General features: G+C 44.1%; 1 protein-coding gene across 1 annotated transcript in view; it reads left to right on the top strand.

Annotated features, from left to right (window-relative positions):
• The first annotated feature begins 5,601 nt into the window (after nucleotides 1-5,601).
• KCNG2 (potassium voltage-gated channel modifier subfamily G member 2) overlaps nucleotides 5,602-13,922 on the top strand; it is a 61,179-nt gene continuing 52,858 nt past the window's right edge. Inside the window, exon 1 of the mRNA XM_075052117.1 lies at nucleotides 5,602-5,725. The gene's annotated coding sequence lies outside the window, so the exon portion shown is untranslated. The remainder of the gene's footprint in view (nucleotides 5,726-13,922) is intronic.

The raw sequence follows: 13,922 nt of genomic DNA, 5'->3' as shown, positions 1-13,922 counted from the left end.
TTTCATCTCGGAGCCCCGGGTTCTTATGTTTGGTTCGCGAGACAAAACCTGATTTCCAAATTGCTTGCAGTTTATGTTCTGTATTTCTTCCCATTTATAGAATGTTTTCTGCCTTGGTATTTTGAGTGGGCAAATCCCGACACTAGCAAAATATCTTTTCAGCCTGAGCATGGCTGCTGGGATTTGTTATACCAACACGGAGGCGGACATATGTTGATTTTTATATCCAAGCCCTTTGTAGACAAGCAATTTCTGAACATGTGGTGTGGTCTACAATCAGGACAGTATTGCTGCCTGGGTGCGAGGTACGCTGCCAGCTACCTGGGTTTGGCAGCTTGGTCAGATCTCTACACAGGGACAGTTTAGAGTGTAAGTTGGCATCTACTCTGGAAAAAAGTAGCTGAAATCTAACTACACATGTTGTTCTCATAAGGTTCCTGTTTTGATAAATGCTGCTAATATGTATACCTGGGTCTCATTTTCAAATCGAAGAGCCAGGTAGCTAACAGTTTCTTGCTTGGCAGAGTTACTCTCCCCTCCACCCCTCCTGTGACTCTGGAGATAAACACAATGAGAAGAAAATAAACACCTTTGTAAATAACAAGTTTAATGAGGTTTCTGTTTCAGGGTAGATTTGCATGTACTACCTTAAAATTGAGTTTAGTGTTAACTGGAAGGTGGCTTGTATGCTGTTTGTTACGACTGTGCTCTTGCAACTGGATACAAGAGATTATAGAGACCCGAATTCATTGCTGTGACTCTCAGCAAAGCTGCAGTAACACAGCCTGATGTCTAATAAAAGAGGAAAAACGAGAGCTGTAACTCACAGCAAGAATATTTCCACACAAAAAGGATATGGAGTGTTTATAAGCCATCACCACAGTAGCTCTATGATGTCTTCTGTAACTTTCTTAATTTCCTTTGTTTATTTAACTCTTGTGATTTTCCAACCTGGGTAATTTTCCCTGAAATAATTTGAAAAATTGGCTTTAATATAAAAAGTACATCCTGCTTCCAGCAGGTTATATAATTTCTATATATAGTTTGCCGAAAACCCTAAACTCTCCTTCTTCTTACACAAAAGAACATAAATACAAAGAAAATGTTATATTTAGGTAATATATACACATGGCCACTGTTATAACAAATCATTAATATTTTGCACATGCACTGACCACTTTACTCACAAATAACTTGAGGGGAAAAACTACTGTATTTTCTCCACTGCTGTCATTGATACAATTATATTATCCTTGCCCACTGCACTGCTATCTGCAGTATAATTTCTTAGCTCTGAGAACTTTGTTCGCATCAGGTGCCCTGAATGGAATCGGCTGCAGTCACATAAACAGAAGTTCAGCTTAATTATTTTCCTGTTTGAAAAAAATCACTCTTACCTGAAGCAAGCGATGCTTCATTTCCCTTTCTTGTTTTTCCCCCATCCTTTTCCCTCCCTGCAGCTACAAAAATAATTATCTCCATGACAGGTACCAAAATTTTGCTATCTGCCTCTCTCTCCCTTCAAAAGCACACTCAGCAATACTTTGTGACAATCGATCAAAAATATTACAATAATAGTTTTCAACACAGTCTTCACAGACACATTCACTTACCCATCTCTGGGATTTCTGTCTGCTATGAGGGCTGAGGAGTGGGAGTCAGGCTTCCAGGGGCTTCCTTTTATCCCTGCCACCAATTCTGAAGAGCGAGTTTCTATACCCATCTCCACAGTCCGTCTACACACACCCCAGGTGCCCAAAATTCATGGTCACCGTCCCCTTCCCTCCCTTTTTGTGATTCCTCTTTTTACACGGGAATAACACATAAACCTCAGCTTCTGCCTGATGCCACTGGTTCTAGGCACGTCCTCTGCAAAGGCTTCCAATTCACCACTCGGTCCCTTCCAGCCAGATGGAGATAACTTTTTATACCAGTGTGAAGCTAAAACAACTTGGCTGACTGGGACACCAGGGTGAAACTACAAAATTACAGCTTTAGGACAGGTTCTTACTGCCTACAGCCATGTCCTGTTTCTTTGGTCACCAGTGAAGTAATTTAACCACGGTGGCTCAGTTCCTCCGTCTGTGAAACACATGTACTAACAAACACATACATAAACCCTAATCCCTAATACTACTTATCCCCAAAATGTCCCAAGAAGCTGAATATATTTGATGAGTGCTTTTCGACCCTCACCTGAAACATCTTATTGACCTGTAAAATCCTTTCTGGATTAGATGATACAAGTCCTAAACCAAATTCATCATGGCAGTAGTAACAACTGAGGTAATAACATAATCCAAAGAAATAGACAAAAAAGCAATGCTAAGAGTCATCCTATTGTGAGTCCAGAGGAAAAGGTAACCCTTTCCTCTTCACAGCTCTGGGATAACAGTCCAGCTTTTCTCAGCTTTCAGATAAAAAATCCTAGAAGTATTGCACTTAAAGCTACTTTTTTGCTTTATGAAAGTAGCTCTCAGTGAGCAGTGCAAGCATATGAAGTGTGAGTGCTTTTAAGTTTATTATTGTTAAAAAAATTTAAACATATTTAAGAAATTTTAAACTAATTGGACAAGTTAAGCTGAGGTGCACCCTGGCTTCTGTGTTTGCCCTGTCACTGCCATTGTAGCTGCCGTCTGTGGAACAGAAGCAGTGGCAACACTAGTGGGATGGATCAGGAAGAAATGGGTAAACACACCCGCAAAGCATTTAATCGTACTTCCTCTGACATAACTGGGACTTCAGGTGGTGATTTCATTTGGAGCAGGACCAGGACCTGGTCCAGCTAGAAACTTGAATTTTTAAACTGGAAGTGGCTGCACCCACGCTCCCATGTAAAGAGAGCTCCTCGCAGAAAACCATATAAATGTCTTTTTAATTGCAGTAGGAAGGCTTGATTGTAAACCAAACTCAATTGCATTTACTCCAGGCAAGCCTGGGAACAAGAGTAAGAAGGAACAGTAGCTATCCCACTCTTCCACAGGCATGGGCACGAAACAAAGCTGCCATTTTTCCTTTTGCGGCCCACTTTTGCCGCTAGGGTCTTCAGAAGGATTGGAAAGGAGCCTGTACCCTCACTGCTGCAGCTGTGGGTGCTGCGCGAGGCGGGGAATGTCCAGTGACCCAGCTTTCAACATCAGCTCTGCCGTGACTGTACAAATATGATCCTGTCTAAAGCAGTTAACTGCTCCATGCAGCCTTTTCTCTATCTGTTCGAAAATGCGGAGTTGGATTAGTTTTGAGGGTAAGTGGCATGGATCCCATAAATGGCATTCTGCTATTGATCTTCACTGACACTCTTCACTATAATCAGAATTATTGCATCTAGGAAAGAAATTGCAACTTAGTGGGATTTGGGGGGAAAAATATTGGTTAATACTTTGGACAGATTCAAAAGTGGAATTACACCTGTGCAGTCACGCTCACTATTCACTTCTGGGGACATGCAACTAACCACACACAGCAGGGTTTGATCCAGTGCAAGCCAAAAGGTAGTCGTTGAAGATAATGGTGCCACCTCAGTTTGTGAACAGAATCGGGCTCCTAATGTCCATAGCCTCATCAAATCACTGGTTAGGAATTACAGAGTAAAAAAAGAAGTAATAAGAGTATATCTCGGTGTATTTTAACAGAGAGCATTTTGAGGAAGCACAAGCTGTACGCAGGTGAAGCTAAATGGATAAATACACAGAACAGGCACTGAACAGTAAATGCATGAAGATCTTGTGCCAGTGGAAATACGTCCCAGGCTATGTGTGCTGTCAAGCAGCAAACAAATCAAAAGATCTTGCTGTATGAGAAACGCAAGTGGTTTCACATAGTTCTTCAGTATTGGTAAAAACAAGGTCAGATATTACGATGCCTGTCTCATTTCCACAGAATTCAGTGGGAGAGCTGAAGGGAGTGATTCATGGAGAGCATGGAAGAAGCAGTGCCAAGATGGAGCCGAGAAGGACATAAGCAAGGTTGAATGGGTGGTCCTGTTTGTTTGTTCTCTCATAATGCAAGAACCACAGAATATTAAGTGAAATTAGAGGACAATATATTTAAATTGACAATTACTTCTCCAACATTACCTTGAAAATCAAATAGTTCAAGAGCAATGAAGAGTTTCCTTGAAACTTGATAGATTTTGTAGTGAATGTAAGCAACAATCAGTAAAAGCATGAAATGCTTATGTATGTACAAAGAGAACCTCCCTAATATCTACAGATAGCATCAGCAAAACTACAGGCAGCTTTCTCCAAGACGTGCAGAGTTGGCTCCTTGCAGAAACAAGGGGCTGCCTGGGATTGGCAGTTTTTATCAAGTTTGACCTGACATATTCTTGCAGCTGATCCACTACCTGAGAAAAGACACTATTAATACATACATAATCTTTGCTTCAGTCTTGAGAGGCAAAAACCATGACAGATGCCAGAACTAGCCAGAAGTTTCCGGGGGGGGGGGGGGGGGGGGGGATATTAAAAAAAAAATTGTATGAATGCCAGAATACACAGTACATAAATTAGAAGATGTAAAGACCGACAAAATTTGGACCCAGACACTAGCCACAGAGAAACTGGCAAGAGATAAAGGAGGCACCTCAGGAAATTTATTTCAATCTTTACAAATAAGTTGCGCCTTGGTGTAGCGCCGGGGGAGGGGAGGAGGGGCGGAGGAAAAATAACCCCAGCAAGACGTCCTCGTTATCAAAACCATGAAAGTGACAACTCTGAGGTTTTCTCCGCATGGTGCAGCAGCAGCCTGCGGGGGTCCACCTGCGGGCAGACCCCCCCCCCCACGCCAGCATCGGGCGCCTTTACAGCTTCCCCAGCGCCAGACCGCAGACCTCGGGCAGGGAAACGGCAGCGCCTCGGTCAACCCCGCTCCCCGCTTTACCCACCGAGAGGGTCCTGGCAGCCCCCCTCCGCGGGCAGACCCAAACCCCACGGGCTCTGGCAAGGGGGACCCGTCCAAAACAAAACCCCATCCCACGAAGGGAACGGGGCCCTGCGTGACTGGGGCGGTTGGGCGCCGCTTCCCCGCTCGGGCTCCCCCGGGGCCGACCGACCCCACGGGAGTTAGGCACAAACTGGGCAAAACCAGCTCTCCCCACCCGCGGGGAGCGTTTCGGACCCACCCGGGGCTCCATTTCGGACCCAGCCCGGGGCTCCCTGACAGGACTTACCTGCCGGAGTCAGGCTGGGACTAGCTGCGCTGAAGGCTACGAGGGGATTTGGAAGGAGTAAACTCACCCCAAACCACCAACGCGACTGGGACAAGCCCACCGACCGGGAGAGCGCGTTCACTTTTTTGGAAGTGCGTTAAATTAAGGCTGGGGCTTAGTTTTGGGGTTTGGGGGGGGGGTGCAACTCACATCAGCTGCTTGCGGGCGAGAGCTACGAGCCCCGGGACGGTTAAATATATAAACAACGGAATGAACGCCGTTACCTCCTCGTCGGGGTACGCCTCGCTGCTTCCCTCCCGCCCCGCCGGCTTAACGGTGGGTCGGGAGCCGCCTCCCGGCGGTCCCGGCAGGGCCGCCCCCAGCTGCGTGCCCCCGGCGGCAGGCGGCGCTCCGCGGCCGGCACTGGGCGTTTCGGCGGCGGCGGTGGCTGCGGAGGGGCCGCGCCGATCCGAAGCGAGCCGCGGGTGGAGTTGGGGAGGCGGCTAGTCCGCGATGGAGCGGGGAGCAGCCGGCGCCTTCCCTCACCCCGGCGGGGAGGAGGAGGCAGCGCCTGAGGTGAGGGGAGCGGGGGGGGGGGGTCGGCCGGTGAGGTGAGGGACGGCGGCGCCTCTACCCGTGCCCGCCCGCCCGGCCCTGACTGGAGGCAACTTTCCCGCCCGCAGCCGGCACCGGCCGTTCACTTACCGGCTCCTCGCCCCGAGTCGTGCGCCGGCTGAGGGGAGCAGCCACAGACGGGGCGAAGCGCGGCCGCCCCGCCCCGTCCCTCCCCGTCGTTCCCCCCCCCTCCGCTCCCCTCCGCCGCCCCGGCCCGGGCCCCGACGGCGCTGCCCGGTGGCCGCTGCCGAACCGCCGGGCTTCCCTTGCCCGGGCACCCCGTCCTCCCGCCGGCGGCAGCCGAAAGGTAACGGGGCCGGCGGCGCTGGGGGCTGCGGAGGGGAGGCAGCGCTTCGGCTGGTGCCTGAACTGCCCGCCAGTGCTTTTGTTGTTGTTGTTTGCTGGCTTGCTTGGGGTTTTTTTTTAGGGGGGGGGGGGGTCGTTTCGTTTTAGTTACAGAAACAGGGTGTCTTGGAGCCGTCGCTGAAATGACGGTGGTGTGCCCTGGCATGGAACTGCACAGGAGCCCCAAATCCTGCAGTTTTTGCTGAGGCAGAGCTCCCGCTGGGTTCCCGGGTCTTTCTCGAGGTTTACGCAAAATTAAGTCTTTAGTCAGGTTGCAACATCTGCTAAATAACATGTATAGCTAACGTGATTATGAATTTCAGTTTGGATCCTAAGCAAAATTTGCTCTGAATATGCATGTCAGTCATAGTTAATGTTTGCTAAATGCGTTACTAAAAATTTGAGTGCATGTTCTCGGTAAGATCAGACCGTAAATTGTGAAGGAATATCCAGGGTCTGTCTGATTCAGAACCACACCGTACAGTTTTAATATACCGGCTTCAGCACTGGCCCTGAAAAAAAGGGATTAAGATTTGTCCCGAGGAAGAAGGTTCTTGCCTGTAAGACCCTTGGCAACCCTGATCACTTCTAGCAGAGTCTTTCTGAAGAGGCAAGCTCTCTTTTTTTGTGCGGTGCTTGTGCTGGAGTTACTTTTGCAAGAACTTCTTACTGCATCTTTCTCCCCAGGGGAAGGTTGGCTGGGTCCATAAAAGTGGCAAACCTCCACCTGAGGGCATGTTTGTAGCTCAGCCAGCAGAACCAAACTTATTTCAGAAGGAAAGGTCTCTTTTGAGTCTGCTTCTTCCCACCCCCCCACCCCCCCCCCCAGCTATTTCTGTGGTTCTGAAATGACTTGAGGATGACCTTCAGAGGAAGAAGTCAGCTTTGCTGGGAGGATTTCAAACCTCTCTTATTTGCTCTTCTTAAGGCTTCCCTAAAACAAACAAGCAGAGCATTTGGAAGGAAACCTATGATTGAATATTCAGCACTTCCTTTCCCTTGGGTAAAAGCTGATAGACGTTCTCACTTGTTTTGGAAAGGTTTCTAGCCAAGCACGAAAGATCAGATTTGACACTGCTAAAGTAAAAGATGAGGTAAGGAAAAGGAGGGGAGTCCCTTTTTATCCATCATGCCTTATGTGGGGAAAGGGGGTTAAAAACTAGGAAAATTGTGTCAGGTTTTTTTCCATGATGCTTTTATTTTGCTGGGTTAATCAGTGTATCAGTTTCTGTGAAGACTCAAGACTTTTGCCTTTTAAAAAATGCTAGCAATATCACCAGATATTTTCAGGCAGTACGTATCTGAGGCACTACTGCACTCACTAGGAGATTAACAGCACTTGGCTTTGCGCCTCTGGTCTTGTGCCTGATAATACATCGTGGGAGCATTGCATTAACTGTCAATAAATGTCTGTCATCTCTTTGGGCTTAATTACGGAATGGTTTTAGAACAGCACACAAAGGAAAGTTTCAGCCCAGCTTTTAAATGTGATACAGCCCTTTGTATGAATAACTCTTGTGGTGCCTGGATGTATCAGCAGTGTCCCCATTAATAAAGTCCTGCTTTGTTTATGTGGCTTTGAAGCCCTAAAATGTATGAGTTCATTTTTTTATTTCCCTTTAGCAGCTCTGTGTTGATAAAACAGACAAGAGAAGAGTTGCATTTCTTTGCTGAACAGGATACTTAGGCAGGATTGTGATGGTCTTCAGATGTTTCTCATCTTTCCCTGTTCTTTGTCGTTGTTGCATTTGATTCTGGGAAAAATGCTTTTTAGTGCCTGACTACGATTTCAGGACAATCTAAGAAATTGCTCACAGGTAATTGGATTGTGCCTTGCGCTGAACCCAGTCCTGTCTGCAATCAGAGAGGATCAGTAATGAAGCTGGTGTTGGATGGATATTTATACACTCTGGAAACCCTCATACTTCTGTAGCACAAGACCTGTCTAATTGGAGAAGCTAGAGCCAGGAAAGCTGGTGGGAGCTGATAACGGTGTAGCTAACCTGTGCTAATATTGTGCATGGGTGCTCTTGGTACAGGGTAAGAGTACCCAGATGGTGAATTATTCCAGAGTATTGTCTTCTGAAAGCTCGGCAGAGCTTTTAGCTTGTGAACTTGCATCTAGACAGCTATTTGATTGCTTGTTTTGAGCAATTGGGGGAAGACTGAACTGGATGTGATCACTGTGTCCTCAGATTGTTTGCAAGGCAGAAAGAAAGGCAGCATTTTAAGACTGAACAGATGACAAAAATGTTCAGTTTGAATGGTATTAAGGGAAGAAACAGAAAACTAGAGATAGTGAGAACTCTTAAACATTTTCTAAAGGTCTAAGTGATTGAGGAGCCTTTCTCCTATTTTAAAAATGACATAGGCAGTCAAGGCCCAGAGTCTTAAAGTTGTGATACGGATGGGTGGGTGTCAGTAGGGGGTTCAAAAACTTTGTCAAATGTATGTAAGCGATAAGGATTGAGATTGGTTCTTTACCAATTTTTTGTAGCTCTACTAAAGAAAAAATGAAGAAGCCCTATCAGCTCTGGCCAGGTACCTCTTTAAATATTCAGTGTGCTTTGCATTGCATCGAGTAGCTTATTTGCTTAATTAAGACATCAGTTTTGAGTTATGTGACTTGCATGTTTTCGTACTCAGATTAATGTCTTTATCTGATTATGACATCTTTTATGATCAATGGACCTTAATGCTTTGTTTGCATCAGGCATTTTTAAGTACTTATTAATTAAACCTGACAACTTCAAGTTACTTTGTACTGCTTTCCTGGTGTATTCTTATTCTGCATCACAGCTGAATCGATGTCCTATTTCAGGAGGCGGTTTAGCCATATGGAAAGTCAGATTCTGTTGCTTCTGTTCCTCTTGTGTAGCGTCTTGCCTGTGGAAGACCTTTTCCTTGCTCCTCACTTTTTTCGTTTTCAGTGGGACTAAGATACCAAGGCAAATCAAGATTCTGTGCAGTGTGGTTAAGTGGCGAGCAGAATGATTTAAAAAACAAGATTTTTTTTGAAGACTGATGCTGGTCATATTGGTTGATGGAAGACAAGTGGCTTTCCCCTGACTTCCAGCAGAATGGGCAGATGATCCCCATGTTACTCAAGATGAGAGAGGGGCCAGAGTCCCTCTGCTTTCTTAATATTGTCCTTCTGCCCTTACCAACTCAAAAATCATCTGTGATGTCTTACTAAAAGCTGATGTGCTTTAGGATGAGTGCTTCACATTTTAAAACTTTCAGTGCTTCCACTAACCTCAGGTGCATGTATTCCACTGAAGAGCAATTTCTGGAGCGTTATTCTTCTTATTAAATATTTAAAATCTCTTTATGTTTTTGCACCCTGGAAAAAGATGAGAAGCATACAGTCTTCCAGCTTCATAATGTGAACTGGCATCTCTGTTAATCATTCAGGTTATACCAACAAATTTGCTGTTTCACAGCCATTTGATGATAAAATCTAAAACTTTAAAGCAAATCAGAGATTTGTGGATTTTTTCCAAGTGACAGAAAACTAAAGGAAGAGTTTAAATTACTGTAATTGAATCAAGTCACTTTAATGTGTTCCTACTCCTGAGTAGGAAAGGTCCCAAATGATCTCTTTCTCATTGTCTTTCAGGATTCTAAATAACAACATTAAAAATAAGGATAATTATTAAAGACTGTTAACTGTGATGCCAGCTATTGGTAAAAATAAACATAAAGCCACTATGTTTACAGGGTATCTACACAAATAATGGTTCTCCATGCTCTGTGCTACTTGGTTAGCTAGTGTCTTTCATTTTCTGAACTCTCTTGGTAGCATTCGTGAAGTTTGTTGAAAACAAGGGATCCAACTAAAACATGTTAAATTAGAGTTCTGCACAACTGGCAGGAGGTAAATCAATATTAGACAAATGGGAAAGAACATGAGCATTTAAAAGGAAAAATGTTGTACTCAAGATTCTAGGAATATTAGAGCAACCGAGACAAAACAAAAATAAAACATAAAAAATGTATCCTTTCAGTGTTGTTTCAAAAGGTGAAGAATTACACACAGTGGTGATTATGGAGATTATTCTCATCTTCTTTTTCAGAGCTTTGTGTTTCTTGAAGAAACAAATAGTGTTTAGACTGAGAGGGTAGCCACAAGAAGCACTTTGTAAATATTAGTGTTGTAGGGTTTTTTTGACAACTGAGAACCATTTGTCTCAGCCTTCTATAAATGGCTCTGTTAGCAGAATAAATAGGTTGATATCAGCTGGGCAGGGAATAATGGGTAAGATCCAGCATTGTGTGTGTGCAGGGTTGTCTTGTGCCAGGATGCTCAGTGCTCACCCTGCAGTGAATAGGAGCTCCGTGGGAACATCTGTGGGCATGCTGGTGATACCCTTCTGCACCTGAACTCCATCACCCCCCAGGTGGAAACGGGTGCTGACACATCACAGAATCATAGAATCATTTAGGTTGGAAAAGGCCCTTAAAATCATTGAGTCCAACTGTTAACCTAACACTACCAAGTCCACCGCTACGTTGGCTTTGCTTGGTACACCTGACATTTGAGCATGGTCCCCTGGGAACTTTGGAGAGGAATGATAAACGTGTTTCTTTTCTGAGAATAGCCATTCTGAATGTGTATATCTCTTGCCATCCTGTGTGGGGGTTTTTTGTTGTTCTTTTTTTAATGTTTCTAGTCAGACATATTACTGGAATGAGCTGAAAACAAGGTTTCTCAGAGGTACTGTAAAGCAGGCATTGTGTGTTGGCTGTGAAAGAAACCCCTCACACGTGTCATCATTTTATGCATATTTACCCCACTGTCTGAATTACAAGACATCTCTAATTTTAAAATGTTTAAGGAGAGACTGGTCAGATGAAGGAAAAAGGAGAAAAAGTAAACCAGTCAGTTTTAGGATAAACCATCCTCCAGGGATTTGGCACAGCTGTGAGAATAATTTTTTGTGCCAAGCCTTGTACCCCTGAAAAATATAGCTAACTTCCTCAAGTGTAGCTGATTTCTGAGTCTTTGGGATTTTATCTATCCGGGGTGTTGAAAGGAACTGGATCCTGAATGGGAAGCTCATTTCTACCCACTTTTTAATTTCTCCAGCTAGAACTGGACCTAAGTGATTGCTTTTAAATCTTCATCACATCAAACCAGCTTTGAATCAAGGAAAATACTGCTTGGTTACTTGTTCAACTGAAAACGGCTATCTCTTAGGGCAGATCTGCCTAATATGGTGACTTTGAAGTTGTGAAAATTTGCATCATCTCACAGTCTCTCCCTTTCACCTCCTCCTCCCCCTCAGTCCCTCCCTTGCCATGGGGCTCAGCAGCGCATGGGTCCCGAGCCCTGGTTTCTGTGCCTTATACCACTGCTGGTTCAGGTGGGTTTGGGATTACTGGGCTGTTACTGGCTTGAGATGGAATGATTTCATTCACATCTAAACTCAGAACTTGGTTACAGCTGAAGCGACACTGAATTGGGTAAGCAACAGTATAAGAACACCATATTCAGCATCAACAACAATGGGAACATGCTGGTTTAACTGCACGAGTGATGTAGATTAATGAAGGAAACGATATGTGATTCCTGTTAATGAGTTAAGTTCATGTGGCTTGCATGGGTGGTATGAAGCAATGTCAGCCAGGAGCCTAGCCCACTGTCTGAAGTTGGTTATCACACTGATGGATGGATTTTTCAGTGTGTAGAAAAATGTTCTGGTTTTGTTTGGGTTTTTTTAATATATTTCTAAAAAGAGGAACATCCTGCTATGGAAATGAAATGGAAACAATTGCTAGAGAAAGTGCATCGTCAACACTGTAAATCATTGAAGGCTCAAAATAATAGGATAAAGGGTAGACTGAGCTTGAGGGAAGATGAGGGGTTTTTGAACTCCTCAGAGTGAAGTGCAAGAATCCCAGGTACTCCGTGCTGAATAGATTGTGATGGACAGCAGGAGAAATAGTTGTTTTCCTTCAGATTATCAGTGCAGTTTTTTCATCTGGTAAAGCCAGGAAGCCAGAGCCTCCATGGAGACTCTGCAATCACAGTATAAATTCATTCAGCAAAACTCTGAGTGAAACCCAAGTCTCTTTAGGTTAGAGCTTTTCAAATATTATTCCAAGGCTAAAGTCTGTATGGGTTAGGATTCTACTTTATTCTGACCTGCCAGGATGAAATTTTTACTTGGTTCTCAAGAATGAATTCTCTTTCCTCAGAAACTGCCTTTGATAATTTTATTCTGTTAAGGAGGAAATACTTTAAAAAGCAGATATTTCCTGGGATGAGGAGCACATCCTCAGAAATTTTAGTTTCTAATTCTGACATCAGAAATGATTGCTTTTGGAGATCACTGTAACGTGCTTGTAGTTAAGATTATGATAGACCATCAAGATTGATACCATTTTTCCTTATTTCATGCTTCCTTCCCTCCTCTTTTTTTCTTGTAATGAATTTGCAGTTATGTTTTGATGGCAGAGACTTGCTGTGTGTCTCCACAGACAGGCTAGTAGCATTTTGTTACCGTTACCAGACCTTATGCCATCTTTTCAGGCTGCAAGACGTTCGGCTGAGCTGTTAAATTTGTTCACAATAATGCACGTTGACCTAGTTCTGAGCTTACCCCCATGCTCAGAATAATGACCGGTCTTACCTCCCAGACCTAAGCAATCAGTGAAGCCGCAAGAGGCTTGTTTGCGATTTCTGTTGATGTGTATGGGTATGCTTAGTTTAAACAGTATCGTTTATATGATGTCTTTGAATACCCAGAAGCACACAGTAAAATCTTGACCCTGTTGCGTTTAATTGTGAAGACAGTTCCTGTGGCAGTACTCAAGTTAATATATGCAGTCTTAGTTCCCAGCTAAGTTTTATGTATCTTTTCCAGCTTGTCATTCAGTTGAACTTGTGTTCATTGATTAAGGGAAAGTCATGGTACCACATCAGTGCCTTGGGGACCTCCCACTCTTCAGCCTACAAGAAGGCAGGAACAACTCCAGTCATACCAGTTTTAGTTCAGATACAGTTGATTTGCTGTAAGTTCTGTACCTAGAATAATTTTCTTGCTGTGTTCTTATCGCTCATGTTTTTCAAGGTCATTTGTTCAGGTTTGCCTTTGAGCTGTAGTTCTTAATGTTGTTAGATGTCTGTAAAGTCATCAGAGGTGTTTCAGGAAGGACTTATTCTGAGTATGACTCTAAAACGTGTGAAAACCTTTGAAAATATATATGGATTAGGAAAGTTCCTCAAGGTTACATATGAAAGAGAGAAATAAGAGAAATTTAAAAAGTCTTTTCATGACAAGTTGAAGTAGTCTTGAAGCAGGTATAAGGCTTCATTTTATACCTACTGATTTCGAAACAAAAGGTTGGGTCCTTTGAGGCTTGGAAGTGCACGGTATGCACAACCTTTTCTTTATCCGCTGGGAGTAGAAGCAGCGTATCCTCCACACTTTTGAGTGTCCCAGCATTTGATAATAGTAGATTGCGAATCTCCCCTTTTGTGTGTATATTCTTCAATGTAAATGTCACTAAAATATTTCTCGGATTAGTATTAAATTTAGTGTTTCCCTAAACCCCTTACACTCTGTCCAGCTTCTGCTGGTGGTTTTATGAGGCTTCGTGCTGTGCAGGCTTCCTCTGGCTGCAGAAGGACTTGAATTTGTTCTGCAGACTGCTGTTAGGGGCTCTGCAATGGGAGCAGTTCCTGGCTAGATGGCAGAGAAATGTTCTTGGCTATGCTGAGGTAAATCAAAGGAGCCTGTCCAGATCTACCTTGGTATAAATGAGAGCACGTCTCAGTCCTAGATGTTTGTTCTTCTATTTCTTTGTA

The sequence above is a fragment of the Buteo buteo genome, chromosome 20 (genome assembly GCF_964188355.1).
Source record: "Buteo buteo chromosome 20, bButBut1.hap1.1, whole genome shotgun sequence".
Taxonomy (NCBI): Eukaryota; Metazoa; Chordata; class Aves; order Accipitriformes; family Accipitridae; genus Buteo; species Buteo buteo.
This window is presented reverse-complemented; position numbering and strand designations above follow the sequence as displayed.